At 38.1% G+C, this 14657-nt stretch overlaps 1 protein-coding gene across 2 annotated transcripts in view; it reads left to right on the forward strand.

The window, feature by feature from the left end:
* The window catches only part of KCNK2 (potassium two pore domain channel subfamily K member 2), a 231375-nt gene that overhangs the window by 52230 nt on the left and 164488 nt on the right, over positions 1-14657 (forward strand). The window contains exon 1 of one of the 2 annotated variants that reach the window (XM_082473255.1): positions 10519-12458. The exons of the other annotated variant lie outside the window; for it this stretch is intronic. The gene's annotated coding sequence lies outside the window, so the exon portion shown is untranslated. Of the gene's footprint in view, positions 1-10518; positions 12459-14657 lie in introns of those variants that run through there. 2 annotated transcript variants of the gene reach the window in all.

Genomic DNA, 14657 nt, shown 5'->3' on the forward strand with positions numbered 1-14657 from the left:
GGAGGGGAGAGAGAGGGGGGGTGGAGAGGAAGTAAATAAAAAGTAAATGTATCATGTTCTAGATGGAGATAAGGGTTATTGTGAAAAATAGTACAGATTAAAGATATGCTGACTGTATAATTTATCTTCCAAACTGGGACATCTTTGAGGGTGACAGATGGCACTGACCAAGTGGCATACATAAACAAGAAGTGTACACTTGGATTCTCCCAGCAAACTGGTGTATATTGACATTTTACTTAAAGTCATGGAGTATGCTCGTTGGGGTTGGGTGATGTTATTGTTGATGCTCTCCAGGCAAAATCCAACATAAACACACTTGTAGTTGAACAATGTTGTGTTTATTAACTCTTAGCAGTGAGGGAGACTGCACACCATAGGGAACTGTGGAATGTCTCAAGAGGTTGTTAAGAAGGGTTTATTACTAGACTTGAGGTTGTGTTAGGTGATTTTGGAGAACTTTCAAGGAAGTGGGGCTTTGCTCTTGATTGGGTACTTTTAGAAAGTCAAAGCAATTCTATGATTTGCTTAATAATCTTAATAATTTTATATGTAAGGTGGGGGGGGGACAAAGTGGAGCTACGGCTGAAATTGATAAAGATGGAGCAGTCACTCATATTAGGAGAAAGGAGAGTGTTTGACAGTGTTCCTCTCTCTTTCTCTCTCTCTCTCTCTCTCTCTCGGTCTCTACTCACACACAGTTACAGGGTGCACTTGTTTTTTGTCTTGATCCATCACATCACAGAGTAACCTTGTCTAATGTTGGTGTTCTGTAAAATTGTTTATAATTCAAGAGGAAAATATATTTGCCTGGCTGTTACAGCTAGGATAGCTCCAAGCTGATGGTACACAAGGGCTGCTTTTTCTTTCTTACTATTTTGTATAATGTAGTCAAGACCAGCCCTTCTAACAAGAGGACACTTGACCAGAAACCTAGCAGATGTGAGAGAGAGTCATGGGACATCTGGGATACAGGCTGGAAAGCAGCCAGTGCAAAGGCTCTAAAGTGGGCATGTGCTGGGCATGTTTGGGAACAAAAGGAAGGCCAGCGTGTGGGTCAAGTTTTGAGAGGCGAATGTTAGGAAATCACGTCGGGTAGGTAGTAGTGGTCCAGATCATTCAGGGTCTTGCAGGTAACTGGAAGGGCTTTTGCTTTAACTCTGGGTGAGATAAGAAACCTTTGGATTGCTTTGAGTAGATTTAATAATATAAAAATCATACATTATTTTAAATATGTAAAATGAAAATGAAAAGTAATATAAATGAAAAGTAAAAAATGAAAAATAATATAAATCCAAATAAAGATGATAGATGTGACTATAATACAATTAATATAGGGTAATGGTATATAGTATTTGGGGGAGAGGGGAGTTATTTACATAGAATGGTTCTGGAAGAACTCGCTGAGAAATGATATTTGAACAAACCCTTGAATACTATGAAAGAGTCAGCATTCCAAGGAGAGTATATAAATGTCCTGAAGTGGGAAAACCTGGCAGGTTTGAAAAATAGTATAAAAGCCAATGAAACTAGAGAACCATGAATAAGGGGAGAGTGCTGAGAGATAATATGGTGAGCAGTTCCCAGAATGGTGAGAAGCCATTAGAAGATTTTAAGAAGAGAAACGATATAATGTGATTGAGATTTTAAAAAGATCACGCTGACAATAGAGCAGAAAATGGACTCAAGGGGTTGCAGTGAAAAGCTATTGCAGTGGTCCAGGTGAGTGGTGAGAGCTTATTTAGATCTGGGTCAGATGGTAGATTTAGATTCAAGATAAATTTTGGAATTTCAGCTTTCAGGATTTGCTTTTAGGTTTAGTGGTGCCCAATTGGGAATGATTTTCACACCCCTCTCCCAGGGGATATTTGAAAATGTTTGGGGACATTTTTGTTTGTGATGGCTGGGGAAGTGCTATTAGCATGTAGAGGCCAGGGATGCTCTAAATATCCTGCCGTGAACAGGACAGCAACCCCACAACAGGACTTATTCAACCCAAAATGTCATTGGGGCCAAGGCTGACAAATCCTGGATTAGATGTTGTGGGAGAGGAATCAATGATGATTCCTAGGTTTGGGGCATCAACCATGAATGGTGTTCATTAGTCATTAGTTTTGTGATGAGAAGGAAGGGAGGAGGAACAGTTTTGCATTGTGACCATCACGTAGAATTAAGTAGCATACTGTAGTGTAGGTATTTCTCTGAGTTTTTGCCAATGTGCTAGATTCCTCTCTTTTCTGTAAATGGTAGGTATGTTATAGTCGGCTGGGTAGATGCAAGAAATGAGTGATAGGTTACTTGTTTCCTCCCAACCCAGAGGGATGCGAGCTTCTCATGTTTCCACTTGCAGGGTTTTTGATGTTTGTATTTCTGGGTTTAGCCATTTAATGATGAGCTTGAGGCTCCCATCTATACAACGGAGGAATGAAGAATATATCCATGGAGAGATGTGGAAAACTAAACTCCTCTCAGGCAGGATGCTCGCTGCCTGTCTCCTGAAATAGGTAGGAGGGTATCAGAAATCAATCAGCTGAAAAATGTTTGAGGTCCTAGTGTGTATGAGGACGTGAGGTTAGACACTGGAAAGTTTGTTGAATGAGCAGTGAATGAATGAACAAACAAGCAGGAAGAGATTAAGTGGACAAGGCAAATTATAACAACTTGCGGAAGATGTTAAATGTACTTTTTTTTGGACAGAAATTCACCTGAAAAAGTGATGTTTCCATGCTTGAACTCAAATCACAATTACAACTAGGAAATTCTAGTAAAGAGACAATGGAAATATAAATGAATACTTTCTCTCTTCTTCATTGTGCTTCTAGATTACAAAGGTAGAAATAAAGTGTGAGATAGATATTTGTGAACTAAGTACAGCCCTGGCTGTTGTGCTTTGATTTCTTTGTTTTATTGCTACTTTTCAAAGCTGTCTTTCCTTAGTAAATCAAAATGGCCCTCCACCTTAAATAAATGATAGCATAGATACCATAAAATCTATAATTTGTTAGCTGCAATTATATTTTTTGAGCTTTTCAATTTGTTAGTATTAATTCCATGATTAAAGAACTCAATGGTTGCTGAGATTTCCCTTAATTAAGAGTTGTCAATGTCACTTTCCTTGGTGGAGGGGAATTGGATAGTTAGGAGACTGTTCAAGGGAGTTTTGAGTCTTTCTCCTCCAGGTCAGAAAGGCTTATACACAGCTTCTTATTTTTAGCTCTGACTGCTGAAACCCCCAGGCCAATTTGAAAAACTTTTGAGAGGTCTCAAAGGCTGCTTTGTTTTCGGCACCATCCCTCCACCAGGAAACCGTAATTCATCACATGAGTATAAAATGTGCTATATTCTGTTCAGTGTAACTTAGCTTCCCCAGACATGTACCAAATGCCCACTGGAGATGGTTGGTTCCGCTATAGGCTACATTGCACACCCAGTGTTCTGAGATTTGCCGGGGCCAAGAAGGCACCAACCATGAGTTATTGTGCACCAGGAAAAATCTGCAAGTTTTGTGTCAAGGTCACTGGCATGTCTTTCTATAATAGCAAGCGATAATGCAAACCACAAAAATATGCAAAGACAAACTATTGCCTGACTGGGGACATTTTTTGAGTTATAAGAGAGGGCTTTTTAGCCTTTTTCCATATAAACCAATCAAAACTTGCTCAGAAAGATGATTCTCAGTGCACACGTACTTTAAACCATTTTTCATTTTTTCTAGTGTGTTCTTTCCTCTAGGTTTGTTTTTACTTGTCTTTACCAAATACTATGACTGTTCATGAAATCATATCTTGAAAGCACTAATTTGAATGTTGAGTGCACGATTCAAGTGTAAGATCACTCTTTTAAACAATGAACATAGAATTGAAATTTCATGGTAATTGGATTGGATGAACTGCTTATTTCAGCATATTACGTGAATATCCTAATTTATCATTAAATCTAAAATACATCAGAATTCTGCAAGTTTGACCTTGAATAATTAGTTCATATTATGTTAAGAAATGTCTATGGCCCTCTGTCTCTTAAAGAATATTACCATTATTCCTGAGTAAACAGAAGAACAAAAGACTTAAGATTTGTCAGTGTCTGGGTGTCTTTATACTACCTTCAGACAAGTGTTTTATATTTCCCAATAACGGTCTGGGATTAGAAATACTCACTACGTGCTCAGAATATCTTCCCATTTCAGAGAGAATAAGACACATATTTCCACAAGCCATGAAAAAGGACTAACAAATGAATATTGCACTGCTCATTGGTTTTCAACAAGATACAAGAAGGCATTCCTAAAGAACTGCTTCCATAGTTACAGGGATATTCTCAGAAGCTTGGGTGGGACAGCAGAGGAAAGGGACATGCTCTTACAGTTACTATTTGAAGAGCTTTGATTTTATTATGAGGAAGTAAAAACAGGCTCCCAGAATGCCCTCTGCAGTTTCCTATTTCTTTTGGGTCTTACTTTTCCTCACTTGAATGGGGAAGAGAGACAAGATTTCTAGCCTATCTTCTCTCCAAACTTCCCTCCCATCCTCCCTTCATTGTGGTTTAAACTACTTTCTGGCTGGATTTCTGTGTCTGGTAGGAATGTTCATTGGGCCTATAGTAGGCGTTCTTGTCACCTTCATTGACCTACTGACCTAGCTGAGGAATGGCTACAGTCCATTCCCATGGAACTGTAAATTCAGTGATCATACATTGCACTGTCCTTGAAGGATTCCTATCTGGTGGCATAGCAAATTACTAGAAATTTCTGTTTTATATACAATGGCTTACGGGTTGCAAATCCTAAAGCATGCATTTAAAGCCTAAGACCACATCAAAGATAAATTACTCTGTGTTTAGTTTCTTAAAATGTGTCATATTACCTGAAGGACTGGCTTATCAAATACTAAAAAAAACATGGAAAGCTAGGAGCGTAAGAATATCTAGAATAGTTGTTTCATAGCAACTGTATTTATTACTAGTGTGTATCCAAAGTGCTGACTTGAGACGAAGTGCTGACATAATGATCCTCTGAAGTTTGTTTAGAAAAAGAGAAGGAGGTTAAGATAATACCGTAGTTATTTTAATGTTTTAATGCATAAACATTAGTAAGCAAGTAGCATCCGTACTAGGTTTGTAATGCAGGATGTGCCTTAAACTCTCACTCAGGCTGTGGAGTCAATAGAACCAGATCCAACTCCTGGAAAACTTGCTATCCTAGAGACTCATCAGTAGAATAGGAATCATATTAGTAATTATCTAAAATGTTTGCTGGAAGAACTGAATGTAAACAGCTTATCACTTGTCTAGCACAGAGCGGGTGATAATTAAGTTTGTTACTTGTCTATATTACTCCTTTTTGGATTTCTACACTGTTGCTCATTTCCTAACCTGTTCTTAGCCAGCTATCTGCATTATGTAGTTGGATTACCCCATAGTCTGAATAAGCCTGTCCCTGGGGCAATAGCAAACCAGAGGTACAAATATTTTTTGGAGTGAATTTGAGCTTTGTGTATTTAAGCATAGAAATATTATAGGATAATCACAATTTTTTGAACATTCTTGCCCTTTCTTTTTGGCTTAGTATTATTCTCATTTTGAATTATACATGGTGGGTGAGATGAAAAGTGAACTTTTTAGAGCTTATAACCCTGGTTGGGTATGTGACAAAGGTCCCACACGTGCAGAGGGACTGGACTAGAGGTCAGGGCAGAGAGAATAGTCTCCACAAATGGCACGACCCTGGGTGTGAGAGCCAAGGCAGGACCCACACAGGTGACAATGAAAAAAGATGGCTCCTGCCTCGGCCCGTACGTGTTAGGAGCAGTGGTGTTGTGGAATAGAAGCTACATTGACCTGCTTTGAAGTCTTGGCTCTGCTCCTGAAGTTCTTTCAGCTCTAATAGTCCTCGACTTCTATTTCCTATTTGTAATAATACCAAATTTCAGATTAGTAATAGCCAGATAGGACAGAGGGAATAGGCAAGGCAGTCTGCCTAGAGTAGAAGAAGGAAACAGGAGAGGAGACAGAAGAAAGGGAGACAAACAGGCCAGGGGAAGGCCAGGGGATGACAAGCGGAAGGGGAGGAAGAGATGGAGAGAGGGACAGGAGAGAAAGGGCTGTGAGTGTGAAGGAAAGAGGGAGGAGCCACAGAGCAAGAGAGCTCAGGCCGAGGACACAGAGGCAGACAAACCTGTTTTCACACTCGGCTCTGCCACTTCCTGGCCTGGTAACCTAGCCTTGCGCAAACTGCTTTGTCTTGCCAAGCCCAGGGTACCTGTCAAGGGGGCTATCACATCTCCCCCAGGGAGGTTTCAAGAAGTAATTCAGATCATAAATGTGTGCTGGTTTAATAATAAATAATGCTGGCAGTGATGGTGATGATGATGATTACGATATGATGATGATGATGAAGGGCAAAATTAGCAAAGTTCAAGAAGTAAGAAAAATAAAGAGATGGAGAGGAAGCCTGGGGAATAGGAAAGTAGAACATGGGGAGTAAAAAGGGAAAAAGCGAACATGAAAGAGACTGATTTTTCAAATGCCAGGTGGACTCAGTTGAAGCTTTGCTCCAACCCTCTTCAAGGAATAGCATCTCTTTCTCTTCCCCATGATGGCCTCCTTGCCCCTCCACCAGATAGATACTTGTCATTTACCTATTCACAGGCTGCCAGAGGTACTCATTCCTCACGTCTGTGATACTTACCACCTTCTTTCCCTTCTAGGAGGGACAGAATTGCATCTTACTTAACTGAACTAAAGACAGAATTCAGGACCATTGGTTATGCAGATTGGGAATGGATACATGCTCACTCTATATATCTTTTCAGAAAATGCCAAAAGCAAAGAAATTATTCTTGATTCCTCTTTCTCTTATTCATCAATAAGTCCTGTTAATTTTACCTCCAAAACTCGTACTAAATTCATCCACTTTCTTTATACTACTAGCCCAAGTATAGTAGTGTAAAGACTACTACTTTAGTAGTACTTCAGTAATGCTATACTTTAGTAATACTACTACTTTAGTAATACTATGGTAGTATTTATACTACTATTTCTCAGTAGCCCGAGCCACCTTTGGCAATCACCAGGTTTTCTAAAATAAGCTTTGCTTCCGCTTTTGCCTCCCTCAATCTTTCTCCAAAGATAAAATCATTCTCCCCATTAAAACCATCTGATGGCCTCCCTTTGTGCATGTATAAAATCCAAATCCTTTCTCCTTGTTTACAAAACCCTACATAATCGCCTCCATTGAGCATTCCAATTTTCATTCTATTTTTCTCCTTGCCATTTACCCTCAAGCCACACTGAAGATGTTTTTCTCCCTGTTTCTTGAACTTGCCAAGTTGTGATTTTTTCCCCTTTAGGGCCTTTCAAATGGCTCTGTCTTTTCTTTCTTATCTTCATTTGCCAGACTTCTTCTTGTCATTCTGATTTTTGCTTAAAAGTCACTCTCTGAGCAGCTTTAGTTTGCCACTCCACGTAAAAGTCACCCAGTCTCTTGGGTCACAGTACACTACTTTATTTCTTCACATAGGCCCTTCTCACTTCTGTTTTTCTGGTTTGTGTGTGTATATATGTATCATGTATTTATATATGTGTGTCTCCTTGTCTCAAGAATTTCAGCTCCAAGAGTACAGAGGCCATGCCTGTCTTGTTTACAAAATCTCTCCTGGTGCCAAGAGTTATGTCTAGTATATAATAGGAACTCAATTCATAATCTGTTAAATTAATGATTCAGCCTCTGAATACAGAATCCTTGCCAGTATTTGAAACTCTTTACAGGTAATCAGCATTCCAATCAAGCTCTTAATTCAGAAAGCTTTTCCATCCCTCTTCTAACTTGATAAGTTAATAATGAGTAAAATTTGCTAAGTCAGTAGTGATAAAAATAATAAGAAATACTACTTAGAAAAAAATTAATATGATTTTATTTTATGTTTTACTTTCAATGTACAAAAAACTCAAGGCATCTACCTGCCTTGGGGTGAAGTGAGGATTAAGATTATTAAGGAAAGAAAAAAAATATCATTTATTTTATGACTTTCAAAACAGAGTCACAGCAAATCAGTGGCTTTAAAAGCCAGAGGCTGTTGAAAGAAAAAGGATTCTCTAAATGTCTACAACTCCCATTTAACAGTCCAAAATGCCAGGCCTGGCCAAACTAGATCACAGAATTTTATATATAGGCAATCTGTGATAGACAAAAGATGAAGTAGAAGAAAAATCCATCTAATCTAGCCCTAGAGAAGGGGAAGAAAAATAGTAAGAAGATATGGGAGGTAGAAAGTCAGAAATGCACCCTTTTGGTCTGAACCGTGGGGCTTGCAGGGGTGTGTGTTGCAGAGGCCTAGGGAACACCCGCGGCAGACGTTCGTTCTCTGGGCCTGCTCCCCTTCTGTGATAGGCTGATCCTCATGCACGGAGGTGCTGAGGCAACACGGAGAGGTGGGCTTAGGGCCCAACACAGTTGACAGGCCAAATCAGTGTGGTCAGTGTGCCTTGGGACTCTGTTATCTAGATATTTATATGGATTGCAGGGTACAGCCTGGCTTCAGTTTCCCTGAGGTGAGAGCCGGCAGACCCAGCCTGGGGCCTGGAGACTTGGCCAAGACTCAGAGGGTCTGCAGTGCCAGCCAGCCAGAGCTGAGGTGAGGCTGAGTAAGCAGGCAGGGCCTGGGCCCCAACTGACAGAAAGAATAGAGACTCTAGGTGTATTGACCAGAGGAGTCAAGAGTTGATAGCAGCAGAATGCTCTGGTAGAGACCAGCCTAATGATACTTCAGGGGATCAACTAATCCACAACAAAGGAGGAGCCTGCCCTCCTCCATGGCCTCCTTCCTCCCAAACCAAGAGATGAGGTAGACATTTTCCTGCGCCCTAGACACCATCTCTGAAAGAAGCAAGGAGAGGATAAGTGTCTGAAGGACAGAGCAAATATTCCCAAAGGCCCAGTAATATCTAGGTGTCTGGTATAAATTATTGGCTCAGGTGGACTCTTAAACTGACTTGAACTCAATTCATTCCTCCCTCTCTCCCTCCCTCCCTCTCTCCCTCCCTTCCTTCCTTCCTTTCTTCCTTCCTTCCCTCTTTCCTTCCTTCTTTTTTCTCATGCCATGTAGCAGGTAAGGGATTTGAGGAAGATTAGAGCAGTTTTAGACAAAATTATGAATGTACATTTTCTCTACAGACGTGTCATGTAAGTTGCTTTTGTAACCCATTCTACCATGTTGAATGGAAACTCATTCTTCATTCTGATGCCTTAGATGTTTACTGAATACAAATTACCTGATCAATCTGAGGCTAATAATATTAACACAGAATCTGATTTCTTAAGTTTATCACTATTTGTGAGGATATAAAAATACGAAGGAATAAATTTAGAGAGACATTTAGCTATTTAAGCTAAATATTAATTCAAGAATATATGATTGTGCAACTAGAAGGTGATAGATTTGTAGATATAAAATTTTTTTTTAAATTCTAAATAAGTTTTCTGATTACAGAAGACATGAATATTAGGAAAATTTGGATCACACAACCATACATTAATAGAAATAGATCTAGTACAAAATCGGTAGCATGTTGTATATTCTGATTTATCATCTTTTAAAACATTGATATTATAGTAGCTGATTTGTACATCATGCTATGTACCATGCTCAATTTCTAAGCCCTTTAAATATTCATTAATCAGATTGAGAACATTTTACCATACCATTAAAATATCTTCAAAAACAGTTTTTAATTGGTATGTAATATTCAACAATGCATATATATTATGATTTATTACACCACAGCTCTAATGATGGGCAATAAACTTATTTCTTCTGTTAGAAATAATTCTGTTTATACATAAAACTTTGTGTATATCACCCAGTCATTGAAGATGTGGTAACATGTTAACTAGCTTGTATGAGAGTGAAAGTTTACTATTAATGGATTCATCTGTTATCACCTTCAAACAATATGGCCTTTGCATATTCTCAAAATGTTTTGAAGCATCTGCTTTAAGCATCCATGTAAAATGAATGAGATTTGACATACTTTAAAATTTGAAATTAGTTTTAAATGAGTCTCTCGAGTATTTATATAGTTTATTTTTCAAATTAAGTTTCAATGTCCCTTTTTTTTTTTTTAATTTTAATGACTGATTTAAACATACCAATCAAAGGGGGTTCTATCAGAGATTTTTTTTTTTTTTTTTTAACAAAGCAATCCCTCCAGGACATTCTTTTTTTTTTAATTAATTAATTAATTTTTATTTTTGGTTGTGTTGGGTCTTCGTTTCTGTGTGAGGGCTTTCTCCAGTTGTCGCAAGTGGGGGCCACTCTTCATCGCGGTGCGCGGGCCTCTCATTATCGCGGCCTCTCTCGTTATGGAGCACGGGCTCCAGACGCGCAGGCTCAGTAGTTGTGGCTCACGGGCCCAGTTGCTCCGCGGCACGTGGGATCCTCCCAGACCAGGGCTCGAACCCGCGTCCCCTGCATTGGCAGGCAGCATTCTCAACCACTGCGCCACCAGGGAAGCCCCTCAATGTCCCTTTTAAAAGAAAAAACCTCCAAAGAACAAGTTTTTTAATTGTATTATTGATGTGGGATTTGAAAACCATTCATGCAGCTTAAAAATATTTATGATAGTCTGTCAAATATGCAAATAGTCTGTGGATTAAAAGTTAATTAATTCACTGACATTAAATCTTGAGGCCTTCAAAAAAATATTTTAAGAGTTAGTTTGGATAACTGAGTGGATTTAAAAGGAAAGTGGATTTCTTTAAAAATATTCCAGAAGTACTATCTTTCTCTAATAAAAAATAATCGTCCTTGTAATTAGTTTTAAGTAATTAACTAACAGTGGCTCAGCCTGTTTCTTTGAGGACATATTATTTAGGAAATAGTCAAGGGATAGTTGGGATAAAGAAGGATTTATTAGTGTTTGTTTTATTTTTAGAAGAAAATAATCTTAAAGTTATAGAAGCTTTAAGTAAACACTGATTTTTTTTTTTTAACATCTTTATTGGAGTATAATTGCTTTACATTGTGTGTTAGAATACGTGTAGCTGATTCACTTTGTAAACACTGATTTTAAACTCTAAAAAATTATAAATTATTAGGCAGTTTAAAGTAATTTTACAGTATAATAATAGATGCTAACAATCTTCAACAGGATATTATGATTTTAATGGTAACATTCTTCCTTTCTGCTCTAGGCAATACGTGGCTTTCATTAAGTACTACACAGGTCTCTGACAGAGTTAATTGTCTAAGCCCGTTAAAAAGGCTAGAAATTTCTCTCAGGGAATCAAAGCATTATGCTGGAAACCAAAGACACAGATAAGAGTGTGGACTTTAAAGAGGAGAGATGAGTCCTGTGCAATAAACAAAGATACTCTTATTGGTCTTAAAAGCTACAGCCTTTTTTTTTTTTTAAGTACCACTTCAGATCAATTTAAACCCTTTGAGTTATAAACAAGACACATGATCAGCTCATGAGCCAAACTCACCCAATTGTGTGGCTAGTACCTTAGCAATTCTACAACATCCGGTATTTACCTGTAGGTGGAACACAGTGGAAAAATAAATATGGTATCAAGCTTCAAAAAGGCCAACTCTAAGAAGGAAGGGAGGACAAACATAGAATCTACAAGAACCCTAAGCCTGAAATACAAAATAAAATCTTTAAGCCAGTACTCATGATCCTTAGATGTGGGATGGGCGGAAGTTTGGTTCAGCACTATTAAGTGATAGCTAGTTGGGTATCTGTGCAAATAAGATCACAGAAAGCTTGTTTACACCAAAGGCCTGCTTTGAAAATCTTTTAGTATTTTTAGGAGTAAAGTTTGCTGATCCCAAACTCATTTATGTACTCTTCAAACATTTATTAAAACATCTGCTATATGTTGGGACATGGTCCAAAACTTTGGGATCTAGGAAGTGAAAGATATAGACCCTGATTTCAAAGGAGAATGAACATGCCAGAAAACCAATGAGTGTAATACAGTGAAATAAGAATTATAAAAGGATGAACTTGGTGCTGGAAGGAGTCCAGAGATGTTCCTCTGAGAGTAGAAAAGAGAGAGAAGGTAATGCTCAGTCTTGGAAGGAGTTCTGAAGGATGAGTGGAAGTTAGCCAGACGGACTTGGGTCAGGGAGCAAGATCTTGTGCAAAGAGATGGCAGCATTGGAGAGCTTGCCCTGTTTGGGGGAACACGGAAGTAAAAGGCTGGGAACTAGACTCATAACATGTGGAAGCAAGATAGAACATGAACCTGAAGAAACATGCAATTGAAGAGCCTCTGTGTCTTGCCAGTTGCTGGAATTTCATTCTGAAGGCTGTGGGAAGCTGTGGGAAGCCACTGGAAGGTTTTCAGAAGGGTTAGATTCTGACCACAGCAGGGAGAAAAGATTAGAAAGAGATATGGTGGAGGCAAGGGCACCAACTCACAGCCTACAGCAGGGATCCAGGTGCAAAATGATGAGGTAACGGGTCCATCTTGCTTAACCCTTCCCCGTCCATATCTCCACTCATGCTCTCACACTTGAAAGATGCTTTTCCTGACTCTTCAGAAAGTAACTATGCTAATGATAGTAACTAATACCTATTGAGTTCTAACTGTGTGTCAGACAATTCTACACCTTTACAGGTCACAAATGATATAATTCTCAGAACAGCCCTGTGAGGAAAGTACTATCATTATCTCCATTTTACAGAAAAAAAAAAAAAGAGGAATAAGGCAGTCACAAAGCAAATAAGTGACAGAAACTTTTTTCAGAGTCTGTTTTTGACCAATTTGCTCTCATTACTGTCTTCAATAACATAATTATTTGGTTAATTTCTCTCCTTTGTCCTGATTACTCCCCTCAGTTATATTTTGATTTTATTTTGGCTTAGTGAGCTTTCAGTCACCCACACCCACCAGTGTTTTAGTTACTGCACCTAGACTCGACCCTGGCAGGACCCTGGGTTGACCCCTCAGCTGGGGTCACCAGCCTCCAGGTAAGACTTGGCTGCATAAACAGTGGGATGGAGAAGAAAGGGTGTAAACTATTCACAAATTAGAATTTGTGGGATTTGTTGACTAAATGTATTGGGTTAGGAAGAGAACAGGCACAAGGGTGTTATACCATAATTATTGGTTGTCAATACTCAATGTTTACATTATTTAGATTAAAAAATATCATTCACTGTGACCTATATAGGGAAATGTGACTGTATCTCCTTTCTAGTACTACTTGTCTTTTCTCTGGGATTAATAATTGCCTTATTTTTTAATTTGCTGTTTCCCATGTACCTATCATTATTTTGTTCCTCAAGTCTCTGACAGAAATATAAATCTTTTCTCACTGCATCACCCATGAGGAAATCTCTCAAGTTCATTTTTTACTTGCAGACATCTCTCCAGCCTTCCTTACATCCGCTCCAAATCAGACTATTTGCTCTTTAAGGTTGTCTGATCTCTGAAATCCTGGGACTTCCCTTTACCATCTTCCTATGACTTGCTTTTGCCTCACTTCTATATCCTGTATCGCATGTCTGCCAATTTCTTATTCTATTTCTTAGCTTTGTTGGAGCATATTATCCCACAGTTGCTGAGAAAGTTCATGGAAACTGGGCAGAGTTTACATTATGCCCCACATGTTAATGATAGACATGCATTCTGATGCTGGTCTTCTGTCCTGATTGATTTTAAATGTTTTGAATTTCATGTCAGCACAGGAGGTAAATATTTTGAGAATTTACATGTCTGAAAATAACTGTATTCTATACCACATAGGATTAGTTTGGTAGGCATGGAATTCTCATTTGGACATCATTTTTACTCAGAAATTTGCAGTTATTGCTAAATTGTCTTCAAATTCTGGTGTTAATATTCATACGTCCAAAATTACTCTAAATCCTGATTTGTAGTAAGTGACCTATTTTCTCTTTTTTGAAGTGTTATGGGTCTTCTTTTTATCTCCATTGCTCTGGCAGTTTCTAGTTTTTTTTCATTTATTGAGCTGTATATACTCTGTGAGGTATTTCAGTTTGATGACTTTTGATCTTCAGTTCTGGAAATTTTTCTTCTATTATTTCCCTGACAATTTTCTCTGTTAAAATTTTATCTAGTCTCTTTTTCTGGAACTACTATTATTTTAACACTAGAACCCCTGAACTAATCCTCTATCTTATATTTTCTTTCCTCTTTTCTATTCTTTGTGTTTTTTTGGTTATACTTTCCAGGGAATATCCTCAAATGTATCTGCTCAAACTTCTGTGCAATTTTTAATTTCTGCTTTCCAAGAGTTGATTTTGATTTTGATTTCCAAGAGTTTCTTTTTGTTCTCTGAATGTTCCTTTTTTATAACCTCCTGTTATTTTGTGGATGCAATCTTACCTTTTTTTGATGACTAACTAATTTTATTGAATTTTCACTTAAAAAGATAGGTTTATTTCTTTATTTTATTTTATTGAGGTATAATTGATGAATAAAAATTGTATATATTTAAGGTGTATAAAATCATGATTTTATATAAGTGTATATTGGAAATGATTACCACAATCAAGCTAATTATCACATCCGTTACCTCACCTAGTTACTTCTCTTAGCTCTCAGAATAATACAGTTTCTCTGAAATTTTCTTTTGGTCTCTGGATTATCTCTGTTTGCCTGAGATTTTTTAAATTGTTCTGCTCTT

The sequence above is a fragment of the Balaenoptera physalus genome (genome assembly GCF_965194825.1).
Source record: "Balaenoptera physalus genome assembly, chromosome: 1".
NCBI classification, from domain to species: domain Eukaryota; kingdom Metazoa; phylum Chordata; class Mammalia; order Artiodactyla; family Balaenopteridae; genus Balaenoptera; species Balaenoptera physalus.